Source organism: Triplophysa rosa, linkage group LG7, assembly GCF_024868665.1.
Source record: "Triplophysa rosa linkage group LG7, Trosa_1v2, whole genome shotgun sequence".
Classification (NCBI taxonomy): domain Eukaryota; kingdom Metazoa; phylum Chordata; class Actinopteri; order Cypriniformes; family Nemacheilidae; genus Triplophysa; species Triplophysa rosa.
In genome coordinates, this window is record NC_079896.1 from 22556258 (window position 1) to 22583935 (window position 27678).

Consider the following 27678-nt stretch of genomic DNA (forward strand, 5'->3'; position numbering starts at 1 on the left):
ATTCTCTAGCGCTATACATCTACTGTATGACAGCTAACTTTACATTCCAGTTTGTTTATGTGCTGGCAGGTGTGCAGAGCTGTCGTTCAGGGGGCATTTTGTCCCATGTCTGTAACAAGAGGCCACTAAACAAGTCTTTACACATTGAGTGTATGCGGGCTGAGGCTTACCTGTATCATTTTTAAGGCTACATGCATTCTAGTGGATCTTTTTTAGGTTTTCCAGATGTATCTTGATGTCGATTTTGATTATTGACATTTCACTTTTGGCGTCTCACATTTGAGATCCACGAGACTCCAGCGGCAAATCATATATTAACATTCAAAAGGTAATTTAAAGGAACAGTTCACCCAAAAATGAAAAATCCGCCATCATTTACTCACCCTCAAATTATTCCAAATCTGTATAAATTTCTTTGTTCTGATGAACACAGAGAAAGCTATCTGAAAGAATGCTTGTAACCAAACAGTTCTTGGCCACCATTGACTACCATAGTAGATAAAAAAATTTTGTAAAATTCAGTTGAACACAAAAGAAGATATTTTGAAGAATGAAGGAAATCAAACAGTTCTGGGGCACTTTTGACTACCACTGTAATTTTTCTCACTATGCTAAATACAAATTATAAACTCATTTTTGAGTGAACTATGCCTTTTCAAAGTCTGAATTTCTTAATTTCGATTTTGACACGTCTGACGTTTCCTGGGGTTGCTTTATTCGGCCATTTTACAAATTTACTCTGTATTTCTCTTTCACTCCACAAAAACAACTTTCATTCTCTATTACTTCACTCTCAAAGCTCTACAGACAGACTCTGAATAAAAAGAGATAGAAAAAGATCAAACCGATTTGGAACGCAACTGAAAAATAAAAATGGGCATCTTTATCTCTGAGTGCCTGGTTAAATGAAAGCCATTCTTTGCCACTGAAAGCCCAGAGAAAGAAAGAGCGAGTGAGACGAACAGAGATGAATGAGGAGAGAGAGATTAAGGGGGTGAGCGAAACAGGACGAAAGGCAAGCCCTGGTCCCAGAGGACCCTGATTGCGGAGAAGATGGGATCAAGACTCGCTAAACGAATTAGAAAGCATGAGCAAGAGAGTAACTCATGAAATTTACTCAACTCTGCTAATGATGTTCCTGTCTGACTGAATAATGGAGGCACTTGAGAGAAAGACAGCAAGAGAGAAAGACAGGACACAAAAGAAACAGAAGATGAGAGACAGAAAGAGTGCCTGGCTGAGACAACTAAATTCTGGAACAGTTGTAGTTCTCTAACAGATGTAAAGTCATATTTACAAAGTTCTTGCTGAAACTCTTGCATCTAAGGCTCTACCATAAATTCCAAAAGTCCAGAACTAAATGTATGAGTGCAGCCCTACATTCAAGACCAGAAATAAACTACATCATGAAGAACCCCTAACTCTTTGGATATTTTCTGTATTATTTCTATAAATGAATAAACATGTAGAATGACTCATGCTGAAGTGACCTCAAAAATATGAAGTGTACCCTGTTGTCCCACCCTAGTCTCATTTAAAATAGTCACACTTAAACTCAGAATCACCATTTACACCCAGATAATGAAAGCTGAACCCTTTCAGCGGACATTACCATGCACACCCATCCATCCACCTCAACAAATCAATCGCTGTAGCCATGAAGTGTTTCTTAATGGCCTGCCACGAGAGGGTGGACTTACCGAGTTGATGCATGGCAGCTCCTTGTTGAGTAGCCAGGGCAAGGACAACTTGCCCTCTCCTCTATAGCACGACTGAATCCTATCTTTAATCTTCTCCTTTATTCTTGTTAGGGTAAACAGACAAAGTGCAGACTCTTTAGGAGGTTTGGCCCGGTTCTTCTGTCCTTGCGAGAAGACCGTAAACAAAATGTCCTCCTGCTCGGACACTCCCAGAGAGTTTGCAAGTTGCCTTCCAGGTTTGCTCAAATAGGCATCTTGGATCAGACGATACTCCACACCATCCTTGGTGCATCCGATAGGGAATTCCACGTAGGAGTAGAACCTCGGATCATCAATACAGAGACGTACGATCTTGGAGGTGAAGAACTGTTCTCCGCTAGCATCAGGAGAAGTAAGCTGGGTATCCAACTGCAAAGTCAGGTAGTAGACAAACTGTTCACTGCTGAAGCTGTATATGTAGTAGATGTCAAATGCTGGAAACTTTGACAGGGTATCTGAGGGAATCTTCAATTGGGAAGAGACAAACTCGTCCTGGTGGACAAAGCTGAACATGTCAGCATCTTCTTCGTTGGTCATCAACTTACGGCTGGAAAGAGTTGGGAAGTACTCAGACTTTCCATCGATGGGCGTTCCGATGAAAAGTTTGCTGGTGTGGCCTTCTGAGAGGATGACCCCAGACATGGTTCCAGACTCGGTGACGCTCGAGAGGTAGTGTTCCTTACGGTGTTGAGGTTCGCCAAGCTTAAAGAGATCATCCAGACGCAGAAATTGACAGATGCCTTGCTAGGTGCTTCCACAAGCGATAAGGCGGTTTTGGGAGTAGTCTATTAATAGCAGCTTGTTCACATTGCTGTTTGGGGCTAGGTCATGAGGGCACAACTGTACACTGGGAGGTGGATAACATTTCTCATTGTCCACTACTGGACCCGTCATGTGACTTCTCAACTTGGTCAAGTTGCTGGAGAGCTTGTAGATCCAGTTTACCGCACCAACGTACACATCTCCTGTCTTGTTATGGATGGCTAAATGTGTCAGACCCCATTCAGGGGGAAAAAAGGATTTTAATGGTTCTGGGGTTCCGTCAGAAAGGTGAGGGGGTATGGAGATAGTTAGCAGCACAAGGAGCATGACCATCCCTTGGCTTGTAACGTAATGCGGCCCCTGATGAGGCCACATATTTGCACTGGTTCGCAAGTAGGGGCAGTGTTGGACGTTATTATTCTTCAGTCAGTCACTTTTAAACTAACTCAACAAACAATAAAAGGAAGCAAAACAGTTCTTATTGATCCAATGATTCTTTGCCGTCTCTTAAAACAGTAATCCACCTCAATTCTGCGTCCAGGGCTCCTGCAAGGTAAAGAAAAGAAAAAGACATTATGAGTACAAATGTAACATATCCCATTGACTATGCATCAGTTCTCAAAGCCAAACAACAGGGTAAGGACTTCAGACAGTATCAATCTGTCCACCACAACAAATGATATGGACTTGTGTGGTCAGACGAGGTGAACCATGTCAACTTTTAATTACGAAGTCTGAGAGCTATAAGGATGAAGATGGATTGGAGATGCACCGTACAGAAACGTGTAAGCAGCACCACGGCTGTAGTCAGGCTGACTTCAATACGGGCATAACATCCATCATAACCAAATTGTCTGACAGCAGCTTTCTGAAGATGAAGTGTCCATGTACATAATATGGAAACTTTAGGATAAACAAGCAAGTCTGCGACATCTGAGATTCTAGAACCTCTATAATGCCTAGAAAATGCTTCACAATCACCTATTTTTAGTAATGTATAGTAATATATCTTTATTGTTTATAAACTATAATAACGCTCCTGTTTGTTTGCACCGTATCACTTTGTATTTTACGCTAATAACCAAGAAATCATGGTTTTATTCAAACCATTCAGTGCAACAAAATTGCTTTTAAACTGTCCAATTCTGCTGATAATGAAAAACTCAACAAACCCAAGTTCACCTTGACCATTTCTACTGGACAGCTTTACTGGCTCACATGAAAGAAATAAAATGGAGACAGAACAACAATATCAGGGAACCGTGAGCAACTAGTGAGGACCGGAGGCGAGAGAAAACAGTTCAAGATAAAATAAATCTTAACGTGGAGGAGAAATGTTTTTCTTTCTCCGTCCCTTTCTTTGCCTATTTCTTATCTCCATTGCTCTTTCCTGAGTGGGTGATTGAGGGCCTTCTTATCTGTCCATCATCCCCCAAGGACGAGATGATGGGAAGTGCCGTCATTCTGATGATCTCCAGAAACATGGGAGTGAATGCACAACAAAAGCAAGCGTGTTCATTTTTCCATCAGCAGAGCACTAGCCAATCAGAATCACTCCAATTTAACTATCCTTAATGTTACTTAAATGTTTATTAAAATTGTTACCGCAATAAAAGCATAAATTATTTTTCTTTAAAAATCCTTTAAAAAGAATCTTTGTCAATTATTTTTTGTAAAATTGTAATCTAATAACAATTTATTTGTGTTATGTAGACGAAAAAGGGTTTAAGCATAACAACAATAAGTGTAATACTGCTTTAAATTGTTGTTGTTCCAAAAAAAAGTGTTTTTCTGAGCAAAAAGTAAATATCATACATTATTCCCTGAATTACAGAAGACGCACACCAAAATGTATTTCAGTGTAACGAACTTGTCAGGCATATTTACAACAAAAGTCAATTTATGACATATTAAAAGACTAATTACTTTCACCCCAAATGCTAATTAGTTGTAATTTTCCTAGGTTTTGCCCATTTGTCAATAAGAATGTTTTTATATTTTAAAGCACAATAAAGTGAAATATGTTCCCTTAATCTTTTATATATATTAATGTGTACAAGTCAGAATAAGCATGTAGTTTGAATTTGTACATAAATATTGTGTTGCACTGAATGACAACGTAACATTATTTCAACCCAATTTTGACATTTTATTCTCCAAAAACTTGGTTGAAACCAAAAATTAGACATTTCACTTACATTTAATGTGCTTTCTATGGACATAAAATCACACTTGTAAATTTCTTTTGATGGGGACGTCTTTGACCCAGTAACAATAAATGTAGTACCTGTGGTATATAGCTTTTAAGACCATATTAAATTTTTGTAGGAAGTATGTTACACTAAAAGTGTTAGAAGTGAAACCAAAACATTTTTCATACTACCATGGATAATAGAAACTGGTAGAAGTCAGAGACCCGTTGAAGACTCTTATCGTGCTTTTCTCTTCATTTGCATGTACATTTTGTGCATTGTGACAAGTCAACAGCTTATATAAAAACCTGCATCTTCCAGCTCTCCTTCTGTCATTTAAAAATGGAACAGAGATGATGTGCAATGCCATCACACGTGTTCTTTGTGCATGCCGTATTTGTACCAAGAGAATTTATTACAAAAGCCTGTCTTTAATGCTCTAGAAAGGACTGATAATTGAAGAGAATTATCAATCTCATCTGCAGAGAAAATCTCATCTCATGTCCTCTGAGAATTTTCGTCATCGTTTTCATATTCCAGTTTTAGATTCTGCGATTTCCCTCGAGTCTTCACGTTTCAGACGTTCTGCGCTTAGTTCAATGACGTCAATAAGGTACAAGGAGCCGCTGAATATTTACTGCTCGGTTATCATCGCACTTATTTATATCACTGATCTCGAATAATCGGAGGTGAAGTGTTCTCGACAGGTTTCGTGAGATTCAGCCTAGAAACGGATCTAGAAAGTGTGTTGGAGGCAAAAGTATATTTCAGCATAAGGAACAGAAGACAAGTTTATATGGAACTCAATTCATTCCCCATTTCTCCCACCGCTGCTGGAGGAGACAGTTATTTGCGAATCTTCTCACAACCCCTCTGCTTTGGAACACAGAGCATAAATTCACATACACTGCGGGCAGACCTCTAAACCTGTCTCTTCAGATAATAGCAAGTGGTGGCAGGGGCTGCCAGCTGATTTATTACTTGTGGCATATCAATTACAGCATTCTACAGCGATATACACATGGAATATACCAGATGCTACATGCATACGTAGACAGAAACACATACGATATACACAAGTACATTCAGATACACATAACTATACAAAGACATCTTTGAAATTGTGTACTGCAAATTTTATGGCTTTACCGACTGATAATACACAACATTATGCGGTATGCACAGAATACCCAAATGAGCTAGTAATGCAAAATTTTGTAGAATGTGGCACAAATGCTGCTTCCCACAATGCAAAGCATGCTTGAATTTTTTATTACAGTGCTTTAGTAAGTGATTCAGACTATCACTGACTGAGTTTGTATAAACATTATTTTCGAATTATTTAGAAAATATTTAAGGGGTTATGCACAGCAAACACCCCTTCTTTAAACTGCGTATCTTTGACAATGTTTGATGTTTTGTTTACAACTCTTTTCTTGATGATAGTGACAGAATATACAGTATTGTGGTTTCAATAAGTGTAGTAATTACAGTGTTATGGTGGAAACTATGGTTACCCTGTTAAATTCTTGTAGTGCCAGTAACATAAAATTACACACAGGCGGAAAATTTAGGACATTCCCACTTTCCAAGAACCAACACGTTTTTTTCCTCTTTTCACATGTAAACAATACAAAACACCCTTTATAATAACCAGAAGTTCTGCAGACCTCATGAACAAACTCTGAGTGACGGAGGACGGCAGCTCACAGGAAGTGTCCAGTCAGCAGTGACACGCCTGTTTCACAGCTCATTTTCCCACTAATTAAACACGGATCAAACAAACTGCTGCCAAACCATAAACATTTTCTTCCAGCAGTAGCCTACACACACAGCTGACACAACACCTAGAGAAACCTAAAAGGCTTAGAAAAATACCATGGTCAGATTCTACCAACGTCACTACAGGTTTGTTTCTACAGTATAATTACAGAGCATTAATACAGTTATCTCCTCAAATCAGTGTAAGAATAGTTTTTAATGACACTGGTAGCTAATTGTTTTACTATTGTCACGGTCCCACCGTCTTGTTTATGAAATTCTAGTCGTGTGGTGGGATCGGGGCAGAGTCCTTAGGTTATGTGTGGAGAGAAACATATTGTTGTCCGTTTGACAATAATATACGTTCTCTCCAGTGTCTTGTCATTGGTCCCATTCCTCTCGTTTCCTCGTAATCTTTCCCTGAGTGTTTAATGTCTCACACCTGCCCCATGTCGTTATCCCTCGTTTGTGTTTCCTATAAATACCCTCTTGTTTCTTTGTCTTGTGCTCGTGCATTGTATGTGTGTGGTGTCCTTGCGTTCAGTTTATCCCTGTTCTTGTTTGCCTCTCTAGCCTGCTGTTATTGCCTGTTCCTGCTGTTTTCGTGAGTCTAGTAAGTGTCCAGTTTAGTTTATGTCAAGTGTGGTTATCTTAGTTTAGTGTCAGTTAGTCTTCGTCCTGTTTATCCTGTTATTCTGTAATCTGTTATCCCCATCGTGGGTCTTTGTTTTGTTTCTTTGTTTTGTACTATTAAAATCTGTTTTGTTAACCCCTTCATCCCCGCTGCCTGCATTTGGGTTCTTTCCTGCCGTTCCCTGACAACTATGTTTATCATTGTAAATATGGGGGTTTGAGAGATGAGGGCAGGATGAAAGGAGGAAGGAGGGAAAAATACACAGGCGTTGATTACACACCCCTTTCAAGCCTGACTGCTCCCAACCCCTCTTTAGGGTGTAAGAGGACAAGGCCCCTTCACCCACCTTACCCCCATCTAGCTTAATGAGCTTCCAAAAACGCATGTTTTTAGGTTTTATAACATACATGTGTGAACTGAACAGGGGCAATGCAAAGGCTTTTGGGAGCTACACAAACAAGAAAACACAGTCAACACCAAGTCATCTTATCCTATTGTTAAAAGTAGCCTAAGTAACTAGAAGTACACATTTTACTTTAAACAAAAACACGATAAAAAATGAAAAGTTGACTTAACTTAAAATTTCAAGGCAACTAGCTACACAGCTTTTTTGAGTTTACTCAACTTTTGGCCAAGTATTTCACCTAACTCAATTAACTGAGTAATGTCACATGACTGTCAATTGAAAAAACAATGTTGAACCAACTTAAAATAAATATGCAATAATCAGATTTCTGAGTTCACTCAACTATGGACTTGATTATGTTTTATATAACGTTAATATATAAATGTTCTATTATTATATACACACTCTACTTAAGTAACTGCTTAAGCTGTTTGTGATTTAAACATTTTAGCAGTGGCCTCACTGCGTCATTTACTTCTTCAGACCTCAACACTGGGGCACATGAGCCTCAATCATGGTAACAATCATCAAACATCATATAGTTAAAAAAGGAACTCTAAATACTAAAGGTAACATACAATGACAACAAAAACAAAACATATAGCCAGCAAACACTAAAATAGCAATCATTTTAATAATTTTAACCGGCGAATTGAAAATTCTGCAATGCATGCTGGGAACTTTCAAACACTAGAATTGTTTTTTGAGATTACCCAGTTTGGCAAGTTGGTCAAACTTCTTCACGCGCTTTGGACAATCACTTAGATATCTAAGTACAGTCAACAAAAGAATCTTTGTTGGCACCACATTTAGACTAATTTTGTTCAGTATACTCAAAATAATACATTCTTCTTCTTCTACTAAAAAAACTTTGTTCAATTTACTTTATTACCTTTGTTGGGAGAACAATTTGAAGTTGTATTTTTTACAGTGAATTTACTAAACAAAACAAAGAATGTTTATAGAGCCACGGAAAAAATACGACACGACTCCAAAATTATTTTCCGTTTTTCTGAATTGACTATTTATAGGCGTGTGTTAGGGTTAGTAAATAAAGCGATCTCGAATTCTTGTACAGATTACATAATTACTCACAATATTTTAGGCGGGCTAGGCTAGAACTTTAGGGGGGCTTTAGCAACGCCACTGATTTCTCCCCAATTGCAAATAAAAATATTGTCTCATATATGCACAAAATCAAAACTGGTCAAAATTATGAATCTGACAAAGAAAACAAGTTCATATTCATGTTAAACAACAATACTAATGTTTTCACATGTGTTTTAGGATCAGTTCAAACATAACTATATGATGGAATATGAATATATAATGCATCTTTGCATTCTCTCAGTCGTTCACATTGCTTTCTGTCATTTCTGAGGTTTGTTGCAGTTGAAATTCAACAGACACTGGACTGGATTTGCCACGGTACAAGCACAAAGGCCGACTGAAGGCAAAACTGGCGTGGTCTCTCAATGTTTTCCACAGCTGTATTCATTTTCTTTTTGTAAAACAATAAAAAGTTACTTTAACCTGATTTAATAAAGTGGTATCACACAGAAAACTCACAGCTTTCAACGCTTTCATTTCAAGCTGATATTTTAATATGACATGTAACTCCAGCTCATCTGCTTACTGTTGCTCACCAATGAAAATAATGTGGTTACTATGTTGTGACTCAGAAAACTGGAATTCTACACAGTGGAGACAGACATGAGTCATATAAACATTGACATTCTGGCACTGTAATACAAAATATCACACTTGTCCAATGAAATGAGTAGAGCTGAACATAACACTCAACAGAGCTGAAACCTTTACTGAATTCTGTCACGAATACCATTATAAACCAATATAAACTTTCAACCTTTACAATTACAGTTCACACAAAAACAAAAAATTCCCAGATGTACACGCCTTGCTTTCAACCACAATTTTTGAAATAAAAATATCAGTCACTTTATGTCCAAAGCACACCAAGATTTCAGATGAGGTTTGCTAAAATTATGCTAAATAAGCATGAATTATTGTTTTCTCACACAGAGCCCTACTGTTTTGCTTCAGAAGACATTCACTTTCATGGATATTTAGACAAAGGGACTAATATTTTCATAGAAATCTGTGATCGACTGAATCTGGGATGGCATGAGGGTAAATAAATTGAAAAAAAATGTTACACTATAAAACAGTATAAATTTGTTGAATATTCCTCAGTCTTCCATTATTTTGACTAGACGATCCAAGTCCTCCATACAGAAATGTGCAGAAGTCCTTCACACTGTGAAGTGATTCGTCTAGAACCGTGAAACAAAAAGCATTTACGATAGCTTCCTCTTTAATAAAACCTTCAAACTTGTCATTTCTAAAACAAAACCACATCACTAAAATTCTTCTGTCACGTCAGCTAACTACTGGGATTACGGGAAACACTCTTGGTTACCCACAATCCCCTGCTCTGATGACTTGTGCTGTAAGGGTTCAAGTCTGTTAACATTCCAGCGGAAAGAGAAGAAACCAGGAGGGGAAATGACTCTGTCTGGTCTTTCTCTGCGTTTCCTGCTTTCCATGAGCGAACGCCACACACTCTCAAAGCAACGTAAAATACAGCACACACATCTGCGTGTGAGAAAACACACACATGCTAGACATTTCACAGAAATGCTGTGTGAAGGTCTTTCAATAAAACAGGCTTGTCACCTTCAACAACAGCGGAACGGAGTGATGGGGGCATCTCAACAGACAGACTGATGCTGCTCGAAACAACAAGACGACTTCACATGAATATTTGCAGACACACACACAGAGGGAATTAATAACAATCCATTCACTCGATTTGCAAAACAGACTGTAGATTTGTGTTGCTGAAGCTTTTCAGCACATTGTTGAAACACACAAAATATATAAAAAATTATGTACATGAATGACAGTAATTTGGATCAAATATTCAAGTCAAAAATATAAACAGTAGTATTTCATTTAAAGTGCCTCTATGTTGTTTGTTTTCCATCTCATTCTCTGTGAAACCTGTCTTACTCCCTTATCCATGTTTCCTGTCTCCCTCTCACTGAACTCCTTGTCTATAAATTTCCTCTCTCTCTCTCTCTCTCTCTCTCTCTCTCTCCTGCACCAGGCCAGGAGAGAGAGAAATTCGTTGTGCAGCACCTCGACTCTCTTTTTCAGACCTTTACACCCAGATAATTCTATTCTCTCCTCCATCTCATTTGCTGTGCACATGTGTGTGTTGACACGATTACGCCGAGCTAATGAATGAGTGTGCGAGCTCTGGACTTCTCAGCTCTGTTTAGCATTCTCATCAGAAAGGCTACATTTGCATCTTAAACACAAATTAAACTGTTGTGGATTGCAGATTTGTGCCACTGCAGAGAGAGAGAGAGAGAGAGAGAGAGAGAGAGAGAGAGAGAGAGAGAGAGAGGGAGAGAGAGAGAGAGAGAGAGAGAGGCAGGTGGTATACAGCAGGTGCTAAAGTAAACTTCAGGTGAAACATGGCAAGTTATTACAAGCACTTGTGAATTCACACGACTACAAATACTAAGCAACAAAACAAAATACCAAAAGTACCAGAGTATTACCATGTTTTTGAACAGTACCCTACTATTACGTGTCATGGTTTTGTATGCTGGATATGTAGTAATGGGGTATTTTTGAAGAATATGGTAATAAAGTGTATCATTCATGGCATTGCCATCGCTGTACCATGGTAATATCCCAACAGTACCGTAAAGGTTTGAAAAAGAGGTGTCGCTCAAGAGGTTTGAAAACAGTATTTACATTTATTTACTCAATATTTACATTTACTGCAGTGAGACAGCACTGTGTTTGCCTGTGCAAACCAAACAGTTATGATGTCAGAATGTTGCCATGGAGTTGCTATGAGGTTCATCATTTTTTACAACCGTTGGATAGGAATTTGACATCTAGTTAGCAAACACTTATCCACCAGATAAAGTCTGATGTTTAGAACAGTAACAGCATTATTTCCATCAACACTCTGCATGATTAAGCCTCACGGTTCCTTATTTGCAGCACAAACACTGCAGGACCAGATTATGCTGGTGTTTACCAGGGCTGATGTTCTAGTACAAGCCACAGTAAGTGATCTAAACCACTGACAGCTATATACAGTGTTTGAAAGTTACAGTTGCAGAAACCTGTGTGGTTTGTGGTCAAGAGGTTTCAACCAGCAGTAACTTCTGGCACAAAACAACAACAGGAAAAAACGGCCCACCGTGAGACCTTCAAACAGTAAACCAACCAGACAGACCTGCTTGACTGCTTATGGGTTTTTTTTTTTACATGTGTGCCTGACATCAGACTGCGCTCATCTCCTCTTAAACCTCAATATTTACATGAAGAGAAAATACATGTAATAAAACTGTTACCGTTACATAGGTATCTACTCACTGATCCATACGAGAAACACTGAAAGATATAAATGAATAAATTTAGAAATTTATTGTCTGTTATGTGACTAGTGTATTAAGATTAAGAAAAAAACAAAAAAATGATCACAAACACTAGACAAAAAAAGCATGTTGCAGCTGGATCGGTGGACAAAAAACATCATTGCGTAATTAAATTCCCCATCCACAATGCCTTAGATATCTAAGTGGAATGGTTGTTTGAGAGGTCAAGTTATTATAATTTGAAGAAAGATTACAAACTATCAGACATGGGACACCGGGGTATTTATTAACAAAAATAAATGAGGTCAATTTCATAAATGTGGATTTAAATCATCTTTCACCTCTCGTCATCTCTCCGCTGACCCCACTAAATCATATACGTATGCAGGGTTTTTCCAGCATAGAGAAATTGGAGGCGGCCGCCTCCGTCAAATGTCGTGCCGCCTCAGGCTCTCGCCAAAATTATGTTGCGAGTCTTCACAAGAAATGCCGCGTGCATTTATCACACTGTCATTTGTAACTGCAGTTGGGACATTACGCCACAGTGGAGGCGCTGTTTCGTTATCAGCACACTGAGGCGCTAAAAAGAGCTGCATAACAAGAGCCAGCCTGTGTTTCACGGCTGTTTGTTTTGCATCCAAGTACGTTTAATTTCTTGAAATTTATTAAATTAACATGACGCACATCATTGTCATGTCTTTAGCTGTGCAGTTGGATCGTTGAATCAGCGTATACTGTACACAGCGAGTTTGCCAGTATGAACGCACATTGCGTTTAGAACGATTCGAACACGAATGACTCATTTGAACCGATTCATTTAAACTATTGAACTTTTCAGTTACTAGCGAATATAAGAGATCCTTGAATCATTTAAAATGAACCACAGAGAATGCAAGATGTGAATGAGCTTTGCTCATTTAGAAAGACTGTTGTGGGCTGAAAAGTTAGTTGAAAATGATAAAAAAGCTTAATTTCATTAAAAAACATTTCTGTTTGGTTGAATAAAAGTAATGTTTTATATAACTTAATAATTGTCATATTTATCTAATTTTATTAGAACTTTTAATATGTCAAACTCAAAGTCACTTTGGTTAAGCCACTAAAAGGTACAGTAGGTCTACGTGTGTGTACAAGATCAGGATGGCACAACCTCTGCCTCATTTTGAGCCAGGAAAAACCCTGGTATGATGCATCTAGTATGAAGCTGTGTATCTCTTATGCAGTTTCTACAGCCTGCAGAGACACGACAAGGGAGACATTTGACAATCTCTCTGCCTTCAGCAATCATCTGACTGACGGCACCACAATCAAGATACTGATTTCACATCCGAACCTCCAGCAGTGAAATCAAGCCAGATGCGATGTGATTGGCTGGCACCCTACGATCATGAAAACACATGAGGCTAATACAGAGACAGCAAGAGAGGAGAGTGAGAATGGGTTTATTTTCTGGGCTACTTTTAGAAAATATCTATCAAGTTCTGTATGTCGATTTTTAGATGGTTAACTTACGTGTTTCTCTTTGATATCAAGAGAGCCACAAACCCAGCGATAGAGACAATAGGTGTCAATAAGAAAATAATCTCTGGTGTCTGATAAACACTATATGATTTACAGTCTGATCGGACACAAAAATGGCAATAATCTTATCCAATCTTACTAGCTTGTTTTACTCCGAGTCAGATTTTTATAACAGTCCTCTGGGAAATTACGTTGTGATACAATGTCCAAGCCTACAATTATGCCAACTTCTGAAGATCTAGTCACTGGATTTAAGAAGTTTGTCAAGTTCATGACATCAAATGTTTGAAAAAGGTAGTAGCAATGTATCGTAAACAAGTTATACTGCATATTCATTCAAAAGCCGGCCATGGCACACATTTATTAAGATAAGTTATGGGCAAACCCAGCATTATGGATGTGACATTTTCGGTCAAAACTTGAAAAATTAATTGAATATATTAAACCATGTTTATGTTTTACTAAACCCAATATGATAGAGTCCAGACATCAGAAAAATATAATTCTATGCTCGAGTTTTCTATTTTAAACGTTATGAATGTGACAAAAAGAATGCATGTTTCCGAGAGACAACTTTGTAGGATTTCTGTGAATTAAAATGTGCAAAACCTAAAGCAATAATACCCAACAAATGGAGAAGGGATGGCTCTATAGAACTTTATATTTTAATTTCAATGGGCCCATTTATGAGGAACATGGACTGTTATGGATGTGACAATTCACTTTCCTTGCTATGGAAAACTATGAAAAAATGCTTGAAAAACTTCAAGACTTCCCATTGTATTTAAACCAAACACTGACATCTGACCTATCAGTACGGTGAAAAATTTTGGAAAAAACTTGATTGCTCATCTTAAAAGTTGACATTTGCATGAAAATGCCATTATGATGGACAGTTCTTAGCTAGAATGAATTTCAAAGTGAACCAGAATGTATACTCAGTCAAACAAGACTAGATAAGTGATCACTTTCATTGTCATAGACAGCACTTCAACACTTTCACTCCTCGTCATTCACAGGTATAGTTCTTATTCTCCTCTGGCTCACTCACTGGCGGTCTTGAAGCTTTCAGACAATAATGCAAGACTGTCTGTAAAGCTGCTTTGAAATAATATGTATTGTGAAAAGACTGACTCGACAGCTGCCCATTCTCCGTCTCACCACTGTTTCCTTTGATCTCTTTCTCATTCAAGTCTTCTCTGCTCACTCCTCTGACGAGAAATGAGTTAAATTCCTCATTATCTTTTCTCAGAGCAGAACCCTGCTGCTTTGATGTGAGCACAGCTCAAACTCTCATGCCACACGCGGTCACAAACACGCCACTCTTGCCAAAGTCTACATCTCTGAGGTTTGGTGGCAGGTGCAAGCGCTCAGCACCTCCGGCGACAGACGCAGAGTGATCCCTGAGCTACACGGACTCACGCTCAACACATGGAGAGTTATGACTGTGATTGCCATCACTTGTGTAAGTGTTTAGAGGATCAGCGATCTGAACGTGTGTTATCTGTGATAAAGCTCGCAGGCATCTGCTGCACACGTGAGGCTTTTGGCACAAGATAAAAGGTTTGACGTTAATTATTATAGGAAAGGTTTTAATCTGCAATATAGCATCGATTAGTAGTGGATACCCATCATGTCAGCTCACGGTTTCACCAGACGTATTGTAATTAATGGCAATTTTTAAGTAGATTAGTATTAAACGTCAGCATGTAACTCGGCCTGCACCGTTTCTGCTCCAGACCTTCAACCATGTGCCATGTTGCAGAAATCTGTGCTGTTATCAGTGATCAGAATTATGATCAAAATTAAGGGAAAACATGGAATAAATATTGATTGATCACAATGAAGTACTTGTGTAGAGGTACCACACCTCTTTTGATAATAAGCCCCTCCCCCCATTTGGGATTCGTTTGTAGGTCCTCAGGAGCACTGCACATAAGTCCGCAGTCAAGCGCAGAGAGCTGAAATGTTCAACTTGGAAGAGAGCGCTCAGCTCATCATAGCATTTTTTACTGTCCAATCACAGTGCAGCAGAGACGGGACAAATACCACACCAACCAATCGACGCATTGTACTTGTACAGCTGAATGTCTTTATATAATGCAACGTATCATAGCTCCTTGGCTTAAACGCTGTCAAATGCGCCTGCCGTTTTCACCAGCGTAAAAACGATTCCCAATCCCGCTGAATTTTTTTCCTGTGCCGTCCCAATCCCGTGATTAATAGTGATTTTGTTTCCCATCCTGCAGGATTCCTGAAAAAATGCCAGCCTCTACTGCACACAGGCTCACAGCTCTCTGTGTAGAGCCCCGCCTCTAAGAATTGTCTGGCGATGATTGGCATTTTTTACACGAAGGGGGGGCCTTCCTTTGATATAGCGCCCATTTTGAGCATTCCATTCCCTTCCCATTTATTGCAATGGCAGTGGCGCATATGGTCTCTTATCGTTGGCCACGCCCACTTATTTGCATACCACGGTTTCATAGAATAAAAAATCTGTTGCAGTTCACATTTACAGTCACAATGACATATACCTTTATACCCCCCAGCCCTAACCACTAATGATCGTCTTCAAACAGGTTTCCCAAACATGCCTAGTGGGAATTTGCTCCGCCCCTTCTGTCATTACCCCGCCCCAAACTCAAACCATCCGTAGAGCCAGAAGCTGACAAGTTCAAACAGAAAGCCACTGTGTTTACACTCTTCAGGAAGTCAAACTATGAATTATTGACTTCTACTTGACTATGTATATTAAACCGGGGTGAGAAAGTATTTCAATTACTAAAACTTTAACTTCAACCACTCTGGCTACAGATATATATACAGCCGTGGCCAAAAGTTTTGAGAATGACACAAATATTGATTTTCACTAAGTCTACTGCTTCAGTGATTTTTATATGTTTTTGTCAGATGTTACTATGGTATACTGAAGTATAATTACAAGCATTTCATAAGTGTCAAAGGCTTTTATGTTTACGCAAAGACTCAATATTTGCAGTGTTGACCCTTCTTTTTCAAGACCTCTGCAATTCGCCCGGGCATGCTGTCAATCAACTTCTGGGCCACATCCTCACTGATGGCAGCCCATTCTTGCATAATCAATGCTTGGAGTTTGCCAGAATTTGTAGGTTTTTGTTTGTCCACCCGCCTCTTGAGGATTGACCACAAGTTCTCAATGGGATTAAGGTCTGGGGAGTTTCCTGGCCATGGACCCAAAATGTTCATGTTTTGGACCCCGAGCCACTTAGTTATTACTTTTGTCTTATGGCAAGGTGCTCCATCATGCTGGAAAAGGCATTGTTCATCACCAAACTGTTCTTGGATGGTTGGGAGAAGTTGCTCTCTGAGGATGTTTTTGTACCATTCTTTGCTCATGGCTGTGTTCTTAGGCAAAATTGTGAGTGAGCCCACTCCCTTGGCTAAGAAGCAACCCCACACATGAATGGTCTCAGGATGCTTTACTGTTGGCATGACACAGGACTGATTGTAGCGCTCACCTTTTCTTCTCCAGACAATCTTTTTTCCGGATGCCCCAAACAATCGGAAAGGGAATTCATCAGAGAAAATGACTTTACCCCAGTCCTCAGCAGTCCAATCCCTGTTCCTTTTGCAGAATATCAGTCTGTCCCTGATGTTTTTCCTAGAGAGAAGTGGCTCCTTTGCTGCCCTTCTTGACACCAGGCCATCCTCAAAAAGTCTTCGCCTCACTGTGCGTGCAGATGCACTCACACCTGCCTGCTGCCATTCCTGAGCAAGCTCTGCACTTTTGGTGCCCCGAACTCGCACCTGAATCAACTGTAGAAGACGATCCTGGCGCTTGCTGGACTTTCTTGGGCGCCCTGAAGCCTTCTTCACAACAATTGAACCTCTCTCCTTGAAGTTTCTGATGATCCGATAAATGGTTGATGTAGGTGCAATCTTACTTGCAGCAATAGCCTTGCCTGTGAATCCCTTTTTGTGCAAAGCAATGATGACTGCACGTGTTTCCTTGCAGGTAACCATGGTTAACAGAGGAAGAACAATGATTTCCAGCACCACCCTCATTTTAAAGCTTCCAGTCTGTTATTCTAATTCAATCAGCATTACAGAGTGATCTCCAGCCTTGTCCTCGTCAACCCTCTCACCTGTGTTAACCAGAGAATCACTGACATGATGTCAGCTGGTCTTTTTGTGGCGGGGTTGAAATGGAATGTACATGTTTTTTTTGGACTAAGTTCATTTTCATGGCAAAGGTACTTCACAATAAAATTCAATTCATCTGATCACTCTTCATAACATTCTGGAGTATATGCAATTCGCCATCATAAAAACTGAGGCAGCAGACTTTGTGAAAATTTATATTTGTGTAATTCTCAAAACTTTTGGCCACGGCTGTATATTCTATCTGGACAGTATATTCAGAACCAATAACCTCAACAGTTCTCGATATATTTAAACACCCACCTGACTGTTGCTCAAACTGAAGACCAGCAGCCAGACTAGTTTCACAGCTCTCCACATGGACTGACTGTTCTTCAGTGGCCGTGAGTGTGTGTACAGCACCCATCAACGACAGAGAGATTTGGCCCGTTTCTTTTGTTTCTGTCTGTCTGGCACAACCTGTTCATCCACTTAGTGAGCCAACCAGCCTCGGTGAGAAATCTGCTGTACCGCGGCCAGCCGGCAGCCCAGAAACTCATCCGTTGAGAGCTGAAGGGTGCGCGAGGAAGCGAACAGGTCAGAGGGAGAGAAATATGTACCGCTGTAATCTGGGACAATCTCACATCATCCAACCGGATGTATGACATTCCCCGGCCATGAGAGAAACGTAGCGAGACACAGACAGGGCGGTACTGAGGGTGGATTGATTTCACTTAATATAAATATTCATTCATACAGGCACTTCTGTCTGTAGAACGGAGGATTACTCATAAGCGATTAAGAACGAAATACATAATAATGCCTCATTGGAAAGAAAGTAGCAGTGACCAATTAAATTCCATCAGTGTGAGAGGTTTAGTCATGAGATCTGTTGTTCTGATCTGCAATGTCCTAAAGTGATCGGCCACCCAGAGCAACAGCGAACAGACTGGACAAAGGGCACTCAAGGGGCTATAAAAATGCAATGATGTGTGACATTCTTTACCCCACCAAGATAGTGACTGTGATACGATTGTGCCTCAACTGATGTCATTCAAAAGAAATGATGCTTCTTATTTTTAGGGGTAAAAAAAGCACATTCTCCTAATAACACCAATAAAAACTTTTAAATTTGCTTAGCCCAAGATAACTCGCCTAAAAATAGATTTCTACCTCAACGTGTTATGAAGAACATTCTGCCAAGATCCCCAGATATCTCTTACAAAAACTACAAACGCAAACAAATTCCCATGAACGTCTTTGACAAGATGAGTTGCCTGTGACACATCTAAACGGTTTAGCCTGAATAAAAGCTGTTGTTCTGGGTCGACCTCTGCTTTCATTAGCATCAGCCACTCGCGTGGGATAAACATCTTCCCTTCAGCGCGCGGCGCGAGTCGACCCCGGGAGAAAACGTGGCTTCGTTTCACCAGCAATAAACAATGCGATGCTGCATCATCGGTGACTCTATGGACCGTTGGGAAACACAAAAGCCATGAAGACAAAGAGAAAAAGAGAAGCAGAGAGAGAATGGGGGCAGATATAAAGATAAATGCGGGGCCTTTGAAGGGGTCAGACGCGGGGGTGGATGGGTGGGCGGTGGCACGTTCGTGTGGGTGGGTCACATTCCTGACAGACATTGCTCGCCGGCACTATGGAAACGCACATGCTTGTTTCTGCATTGCATGCAACTTAAATGTTAGTGATGTGAAATCACAGAGGTCTCTGTGTAAATGACAGGGTAAAGTACAGAAACCGTGGATTACACAATCACAAAATACAAAACAATCTCTCTCATAGCTCTCACAGAGACTTAACACAAAGTCAATTAAATGCAACGTCTATGCTAAAAAACAGAATAATACAACAATGTTTGCGCCCATTACGGCATATGTAACTTCAATAAATTAAAAGCACTCTACAAGCACTTAGTACAATGCAACAAAACTGAAACAGTGTAACAGGTCTGAAGTCACTGCTGATAAAGCTGAAGAAAGGAAAAAACACGCAATAACTCACTGAGAGGAAATAAACGTGTCACATAAATCTGAACAGTACATAAGGTTAAACGACAACATTCATATGCAGTGTGTACAGTACACAGAACACATTCATACATTTGTACAAACATTAAACCTTGCACCCAAAATATCTCAACGCCAAGCTCCACCTCTGGACTGCAAACATTCTTTTTTTAAGATGATGTAAACTGAATACAACTTTTCAACCAACTGATTGAAATGAATGAGAAAGAAAAAATAATCAAACCTTTCTATTACCTAATCTCAGAATGAGCTATTTCTAACTAAACACACTGCGGGTCCCCTTACATGGAATTCGCCATGTTGTTTCTACAGTAGCCCTAAAGGGACTAACACCTCTACAGAGCGCGTTTCGTAAATAATACGTTAGCTCCTTTGATAAAAACGTGACATCTTAGTTCCTTGTCAGCCACCATTGTGCGTCAAATGGGGGGGATGGGGGGAGTATACCTTTGGTTGCAATGCGCAACCTCACCGCTAGATGCTTTCAAGCTTTGTTTAAAACTGTATTGCGTTTTATTAACCACTATGCTATCACTGCGGCATAGTGTGTGTTTGCCTGGTTTATTTACAGGCTGAGCTTAAAGTACTGAATTATTTAAACGACTACACAGTTAAACTGCAGGAGAACAGCAAAGCCCTGAAAAAACATGTTTGAGTAAATGCGTGTGTGCAGAAAATGCACGCAGCACTGTGTGGGTGAAATGGTGGAAAACAGTGATGTGTGTTTAATGTTAATCATTGTCACTTTGCTAAAAAAACCTGTAAACTCACTTTACCAGAGAGAAATATATCTATCAGGTGTATTTGACAATATTTGGTCTCTTTGAGAAGATCATATCTGTAATGAACTGAAGTTTTAGCTTGCGTTTCAGAAACAACTGACAGTCTTTGTCAATGGATATAAACTTCTGTCTTCATAGTTAATGCTATGTGAATAAGGTTTATTTGCATTACAAATGTGTTACTCCCATTCGTTGTCATTTAATTATTTTTTACAACCGGCCAACCTGCTCTTTATATACAGCCATTGAAAAAAACTGATCTGAATCACATGTGGTTTTGATAAACTGTTAATCTGTTGCATGTTCCACAGCTACCCTGCAGTTCATCTAACCTTGATAGCAGCAAATGTGATGCTGGTGAGAGATTTATCGAGAGAAATCATCTATCTGAAGGTTGTTTTTAAGCCCAGAACAGACCGAAACTCACCATAACTCTCAATTACATTGCAGGATAGAAAATGATGTTGAAGAGAAATCTGCACTTAAGAGGCATAACACTGCAAGATTAGTAACGTCAGAAAGTAAAAGACGGATATAAAGGGGCAATAAAAAGCTCGGAGAGGTCAGCGCTCAGGATTGTAGATTGCTGCTTTTGCCGTCGACTGCATTTAAGGGCTAAAGCACATCTGAGATTGAGGCTGGACCGAGTCCATTTACTAGAAATCCATCCAAACATGAACACGCACGCACACACAGTGGAGATGAGCAATGTAGGGGAACAGAAGAAAATACGGGGAGATGAAAGTAGGAGAAAGGTGGAGTTGAGGAAAACATATAGCTGTATCGATGTAAGACCATATTCAGTTGGTATCGCAACATGGTGGCATGTTCGTGTGGATGGGTCACATTGCTGACAGACATTGCTCGCCAGCACTATGGAAACACACATGCTTCTTTCTGCATGAGTGTTTGAGGAGTTGAGGAAAACATGTAGCTCTATCGATGCAAGACCATATTCAGTTGGTATCGCACAGTTAAAGCAATAGTTCACCCAAACATAAATATTCTGTCATTATTCACCCTCTTGTCGTTCAGAACCTGCTTGTGGAAAACGAGATATCTTGAGAAATGTCTCAGTGGTCTATTTTGTGCATAAAACAGAAGTCAATGGAGACCAAAGCTGAAAGAATTTTCATTTTTTGGTTACCTATCCCTTACCTATACCAATAAACACATTGACTAAGCATGACAGCATGAAATTCACAAACCAATGCCAACCTCATGCAAAGCATGCCCTCTAAAAAATGGGTTATTTTCAACCCAGCGTTGGGTCAAAGAGGGACGAACCCTACCTGTTGGGTTATAAATTAGACTATATGCTGGGATGATTCAAGCCAAAATGCTGGGTTGTTTTAAACCCCTGATAGGTCAAATATAAACATTTTTCAAAGGTCAATCTAACCCAATAGTTGGGTTTGTCCCTTTTTGACCTCATTTTCAGACGGTGTACTATACAATGTGACTGAAAAAACCTTCAGGAAAAAAGTCTTCAAATGTGAAACATGCTTCCGATATCCGTTAAAAGACACAACAGGTCTTCCTTAGCGTTCATTTATAGGCGTTTTAAAATAATTCAAACAATGTTTTGCTTGCAGGGTGTAACCACAGTTATTGTTGCCCATTCATGAGAAACAACTCATCCTAAATAACAGTTGTCATTCAGGAGAGAGAGAGAGAGAGAGAGAGGGAGATAATCTTCATTCCAGATTGTGAAGATTGTGTAATCTTCATTCCATGACAACAGAACTTCACCATAGTTTCTTTAAAAAAAAAAAACCAAACAAAGACCATCAACTACTTTGCAAAACATGGTCCATGATTTAATATTTAATTCCTTCACAATATCATAGTTGGTATTTTGGAGAGGTGCACATCAGACTACTGCACAGGCTACAGCGTTATCGGCATTCCAGAAGCAACGGCATAAGGTTGATGCTGAAGCTCTTAAGTGTGTAGTAGACCTCATGCTGTTTGCTCTTTAACAAACACTGTAAAAGCCAGACCTCTTAAACGCTTTTTAATATCACCACTGGCTTCAGGACAAAAAAGAAGGGGAGCATTGTGAGCGTGAGTGCGAAACAGGCACACCAGGAGAATTTATTGAGGAAATGGGAAAAAACAGGCCTCCCTACATGTACAGGTACCACATCTGATGTCCAGTTAGTGTGTGTAATCTTGATTCCGACAAAGAAAAATCTCCATGTACAAAAACACAGAGCTGTGCAAAGCTTATAATAGCGTCTGTGGCCAGTGTTTTAACAGCTAAAGTTTACTTTGATTCGCCTGAGTCTCTGGAGTCACATCCTCTGAGCAGAGATAATATTTTTACAGCACACTAACACACCTTATACCTTTTCCATTACAGAGGGGCAAATCGATCATAAAGGGCCCATAGGGACCCCTGAAATTGTCCTGGGTCAGGTTTTAGGCCTTGAAACCTTTGCGTGATAGATTGGTGGGCAGCACACAAGAGTTTACTGAATACAGAATGCGAGACAGAATGGTAGAGGACACAGAGAGAAATTATAAATAGACGTCGAACAGAGGGTGAGCTATGGGCCACAGAATGCAACAATTATGAGCTCTGGCACTGCAGCCTGGGATGGTGAAAAGCAGACGAGGAGCACAAAATATAGAAAGACACAAGTGAGTAGAAATAGTAACAAACTTTACTATGGTACAACCAGTGTTGGGTGTAACTAATTACTAAGTAATTAGTTACTGTAATTGAATTACTTTTCCCTTGAAAAAGTAAAGTAAGGGATTACTCTAATTTTTCCTGTAATTTAATTACAGTTACTTTTGATGTAATTAAACTAAATACTTGTATAATATATGTGTGTGCAATAGTGGAATTGACATCAAAGTTCAAAGTCTAACCTTAAAATCTGTGCTTTAATGTATAATTCTCACATTTGTAATGCTTTGGTCAGTTAATAATACTTCTTTATGTAGTTTAATATTATTTATTTGAATGAATTAAAAGAGCCGTTTCATGTCTATCCTTGAATCACTTAACTAATCAAGGTTGATATAGGATATGGAAAGTAATAAGTTATAAGTAATAAATACTTTTTGGAGAGAGTAATTTGTACAGTAATCTAATTACACTATTGAATATGTAATAAGTAACTAGTATTTAATTACTTTTTCAGAGTAACTTGCCCAACACTGGGTACAACCATGGTACTGCTAGAAATGAACCTGTAATACCAGAAATCCTGGTCAGAATAATCTCTCTCCACACAGGCATGTACCTCACACATTCATGAATCTTTCATTTGGCCAAATTTATTACACTCATCTTGACTCATAATAATCTATAACAAAACAAAAGCCTAATTCCCTCCCTTTGTGCCCAATTTATTGCAGCACGCCTATCTTTCGCTCCATAATTATGTCATCCACTCATGCAATTTATTCCCAATTATTTTTGGCTCTGTGAGATAAATTATTTTGAGAAAGAAGTTAATCTTGGTCATTAGTTTTGCTGTAGGTCAGAGTAAACCAGTTGCTCACAACGGCTGCTCTGAAACACCGCGTCGCACGGGTCTGTTCACATTCCACACGAGCTCCCGGCGCGACACCGTTTTTCACGGTGAAAACAGACAGTTCGTGTGGTTACACCAGTGGTGTAGTCAAGGGTATACACAGGTATACGGCGTATACCCACTTCTTTACCAGTCGGCAATGCGTATACCCAGTTGTGTAGTCCAGGGTATGCATGGGGTTACAGCGTATAATAGCTTTCCTGTGGTTCTGTGGTTAGAGCATGGCACTAGCAATGCCAAGGTCATGGGTTCGATCCCAGGGGATTGCACATGGTCAGAAACAAATGTATAATACAATGCAATATAAGTCGCTTTGGATAAAAGCATCTGCCAAAGGCATAAATGTAATGTAAATGTACACCCTCGCTAATTTTTCCATGGTGTGTAATTTAAAAGTCCTGAATAACAGGGCAAACTGAAACTGAAAACGCCTATGACTGATCTCAAATCTGATCTACCCAAGCGTTCGTCGATCTAATTGAGGTGGCCAATCAAATAAAGAAAGGCGAGAATTATTGTCCAACCAAATGAAAGAAGGCAGGAGTTGCTTTTGACAGAAGCCCAGCCCAAGGTCAGTTTTAACTGTGAAAGAGCACGATGTAAGTAGCTGAATGTTAAATGTTTGACAACTGTTTTATCATAGAAAGAAATATTAGGGGCCGTTCACATGTCGCGTCTAAAAACGCATGCAAAACGCTGCCTGCGCCGCTTTCCACTGCTCTCTGGAGTTTGCACGCCCGTGGTGCCTGTGAACGACCGTCAACATGTCAAACGACCGAATGTAACAGTCATGTAAACGTGTGAAGAGACAAAACATGACCAGACCTTCACTAGTTCATGCTAAAGCACGTTAAAACGGCTATTGCAAATATTTAAAATGCATCACTTTTAAATGAATTTTTTTTTCCCTGTTTCCATATCATTTTAATTTGAACTATTTTAAATTAAAAACCCAAGTATCTGCAACTTTTGTAATTTGATGTCTATGGCTGTACTCAAAAAGAAATTCTGTTATCACATTTACCTTTATGTCATTTCAAACCCAAATGCTCTTCTAAAATCCTGGGTACTGCCCTGGTTGTCTCTTCATATAGTCTGTAGGTCAGTTTGATTGCAGAATGTGCACCTCTTCTGTGGCCAAAATTCATTTCACAAAACTTGAAGTGAAAAAAAAAACAGAGTGATGGAAACCCGGCTACATTATAACACCAGGGCATTCATCCTTTGCTGGGCCATTTTAAAAACGGGGGCATAAATTAAGAGTACACCCACTTCTTCAGGCACCTCTACACCACTGGGTTACACGTCTGACTTCAAAGGTAAAGTTTGTTCAAAACTATTTGCATTTGTCAACAAACTTGACCGACCATCTATATCATTTGGGCAGGTAGCGTAAATTCTCATATTCTGTTGGGGGTCTGACCTCAGGAAACTTTGAAACTAAATAAGCAAACATTGAGTAACAAACAAGTAAAATGAGCTAAACTAATTTAATGGGGATTTCTTATACATGTTTCAAAAGTCATCCATAAAATCAGTTATGTTGCGACTCCAAATGTGCATTAAAACACTGAAATACCAACACATTATATTTTTAAATGTGTTCAATGTCTCTGGGACTCAAAACAAAGGGGTAATGAGCGCATCTCAACTCCAACATGAGGGTTAAGTGCTTGCTTTGGTTCCGTCAATCTAACCGAATAAATCGTAAATGTCATTCACGTGGTCTGCATGTTCGAAGACATAAACAGAGGGTTGTGGCCTTAACTCGCTGACCCACTGGAGGGGTTTTTGTTAACAGAGACGAGCCGTGAGATTATTCCCGTTAGGGACTGTGTTGGGAGTCGAGTCTCCTTCCAAACAAACAAACGATTCCCTCACGCCTCAGGAAACATTAGCAATTTACATGTGAATGTCCGTCACGCTCCTAACCTTCACTTCGTGATAACAATAAGACAGGGGTCGTGAATAGTCGTCTGATATGTCGAGACCAATCGTTTTTCTAAGGTCCATTTCTTCAACCCCCGCAGAACCGCCAGTCACCAAAATCCCACCAGTCCGTGACCGACCGGTACAAAACCTGCGCGAGCTCGCGGTCTTGTAGGGGAAGATTCGGTTCACGTCCGTCAACTTTAACGCATAGAAAATTGTTTCTATAGGTCTTTTCGTGGCAAACACGACTGCAGCGGATCTCATTCATACCAGTCATTTGAAGACCGAGAAAATGAAAACACCCACGGAGAGGGACAATCTTCGGACGCACCGCAGTAACACAGTCGAGTCAGACGCATGTTAGTGCCATAACCAGTTCTGCTGTTAACGCCCTTTAACACAACACATCGTGAATAATAATTTATAAATCAATTAGAGGGAGGCCATCGATTTTTAACAAAAGCAACATGTGGCATGTGAGATGGGGGTGCATCTGAGCTGCATGGAGAGACTGGGGGTGGTTTAAAATAGCCCATAAAACCTTTGGATCCGAACGTGCATAGCGTCCATGTGACAATTCACAAGTGTTCTCAAAGACCAATTTGACGAAATAATGAATCTGCGACTTTCTTGACGTGCGAATTTCTATAAACCTCTCTGGAAAGTCAGCTTCTTATCTATCTCGGTAACTTTGACCTAACCAACCCAACCTGCCTGCCCGATTTAATAACATGCAGCTTGCTCTTGTTCTTTGAGCTCTAACTGATTTGACATAACGCAGTCAACCACGACTCGAGTTTGTTTAACGCTGATGTAGTATTTGGTTATTGTGAATATCAATCGGATGAAGTAACCCGATCGGATACATTTGATACTTCAAAGCTGCCGCCGAGTCGAGCATTCTAGGAAATTAAATCGATAATAAATTCCCAGCGTTTCGTCCCCGGTCACGTTCGTGTTAAGAGGGCTGGGATAGTTCCAAATTCACGTCCAGCTAGCCTACCAACAAGGTCTCAAGGATTTCCACAAATTTAAACGTTTCCGATCATCTCTAACATGACCCAGACTGAAAATCGAATGATGAAGCCAAACCTTAGGATCCTGAAGTTTTTCCCACAAGCAACGGTGGGATTTCCTTAACGTAAAAGCTTAGCGCTGGTTTCTACTATTTAAAGCCACGCTAATGTAACGTTATAAATTACACACTACAAGAGTCCAGTTTAACGTTGTGTTGTGCTTAAAGATCCTCCCATACTAACGTTACGAACACCGAAAAGCTCTAGACACGAATTCAAAGGTATTCTAACAATCAATACGGATGTGGTACCAAGAAGTTTGAAAGAAATACTTCACGGTACTTACACGTTCGAGTGGTCCTTGGATCGCATGTCCCACTCATGGTTAAATTCCAAAACTGGCAGAAATATCCCATTCGGTGGCGCGACTGGAATGCGGCTCAGCGCTGAGAACGCGAGCAACCTTGCTCTGAGCAGCGCGAAGACTGACTGCACTGAAAACGCTCAATCACGCGCTCAGTGCGCGCTCCTATGGCAAGCCTTTGGTGTCACAATTACGCTTAGACACGTTTATACCCAAACGCCGTATTGACGGCGTTTTAAACAGTATTTGCGCCGCAAATGCCAGACCAGACCAATTCACCACTGATCATGTAGTAATGCCTTTGAATTTACAGGGTATTATTATGTGCGAAGTGTTACCTCTGGTAACATTAAACATATCATTGCTTGCTTTCTGAAGGAACGACTTTTTCTTTTTGGAGATGTAAAGTTACACAACGTGGTCAGCAATT

General features: G+C 39.8%; 1 protein-coding gene across 1 annotated transcript in view; it reads right to left on the reverse strand.

Moving 5' to 3' along the window:
- plxna1b (plexin A1b) overlaps positions 1 to 27368 on the reverse strand; it is a 91374-nt gene extending 64006 nt beyond the window's left edge. The window contains exons 1-2 of the mRNA XM_057337839.1: positions 27231 to 27368; positions 1701 to 3047 (exon numbers count right to left, since the gene is read on the reverse strand). The gene's annotated coding sequence lies outside the window, so the exon portion shown is untranslated. The remainder of the gene's footprint in view (positions 1 to 1700; positions 3048 to 27230) is intronic.
- Positions 27369 to 27678: the final 310 nt, after the last annotated feature.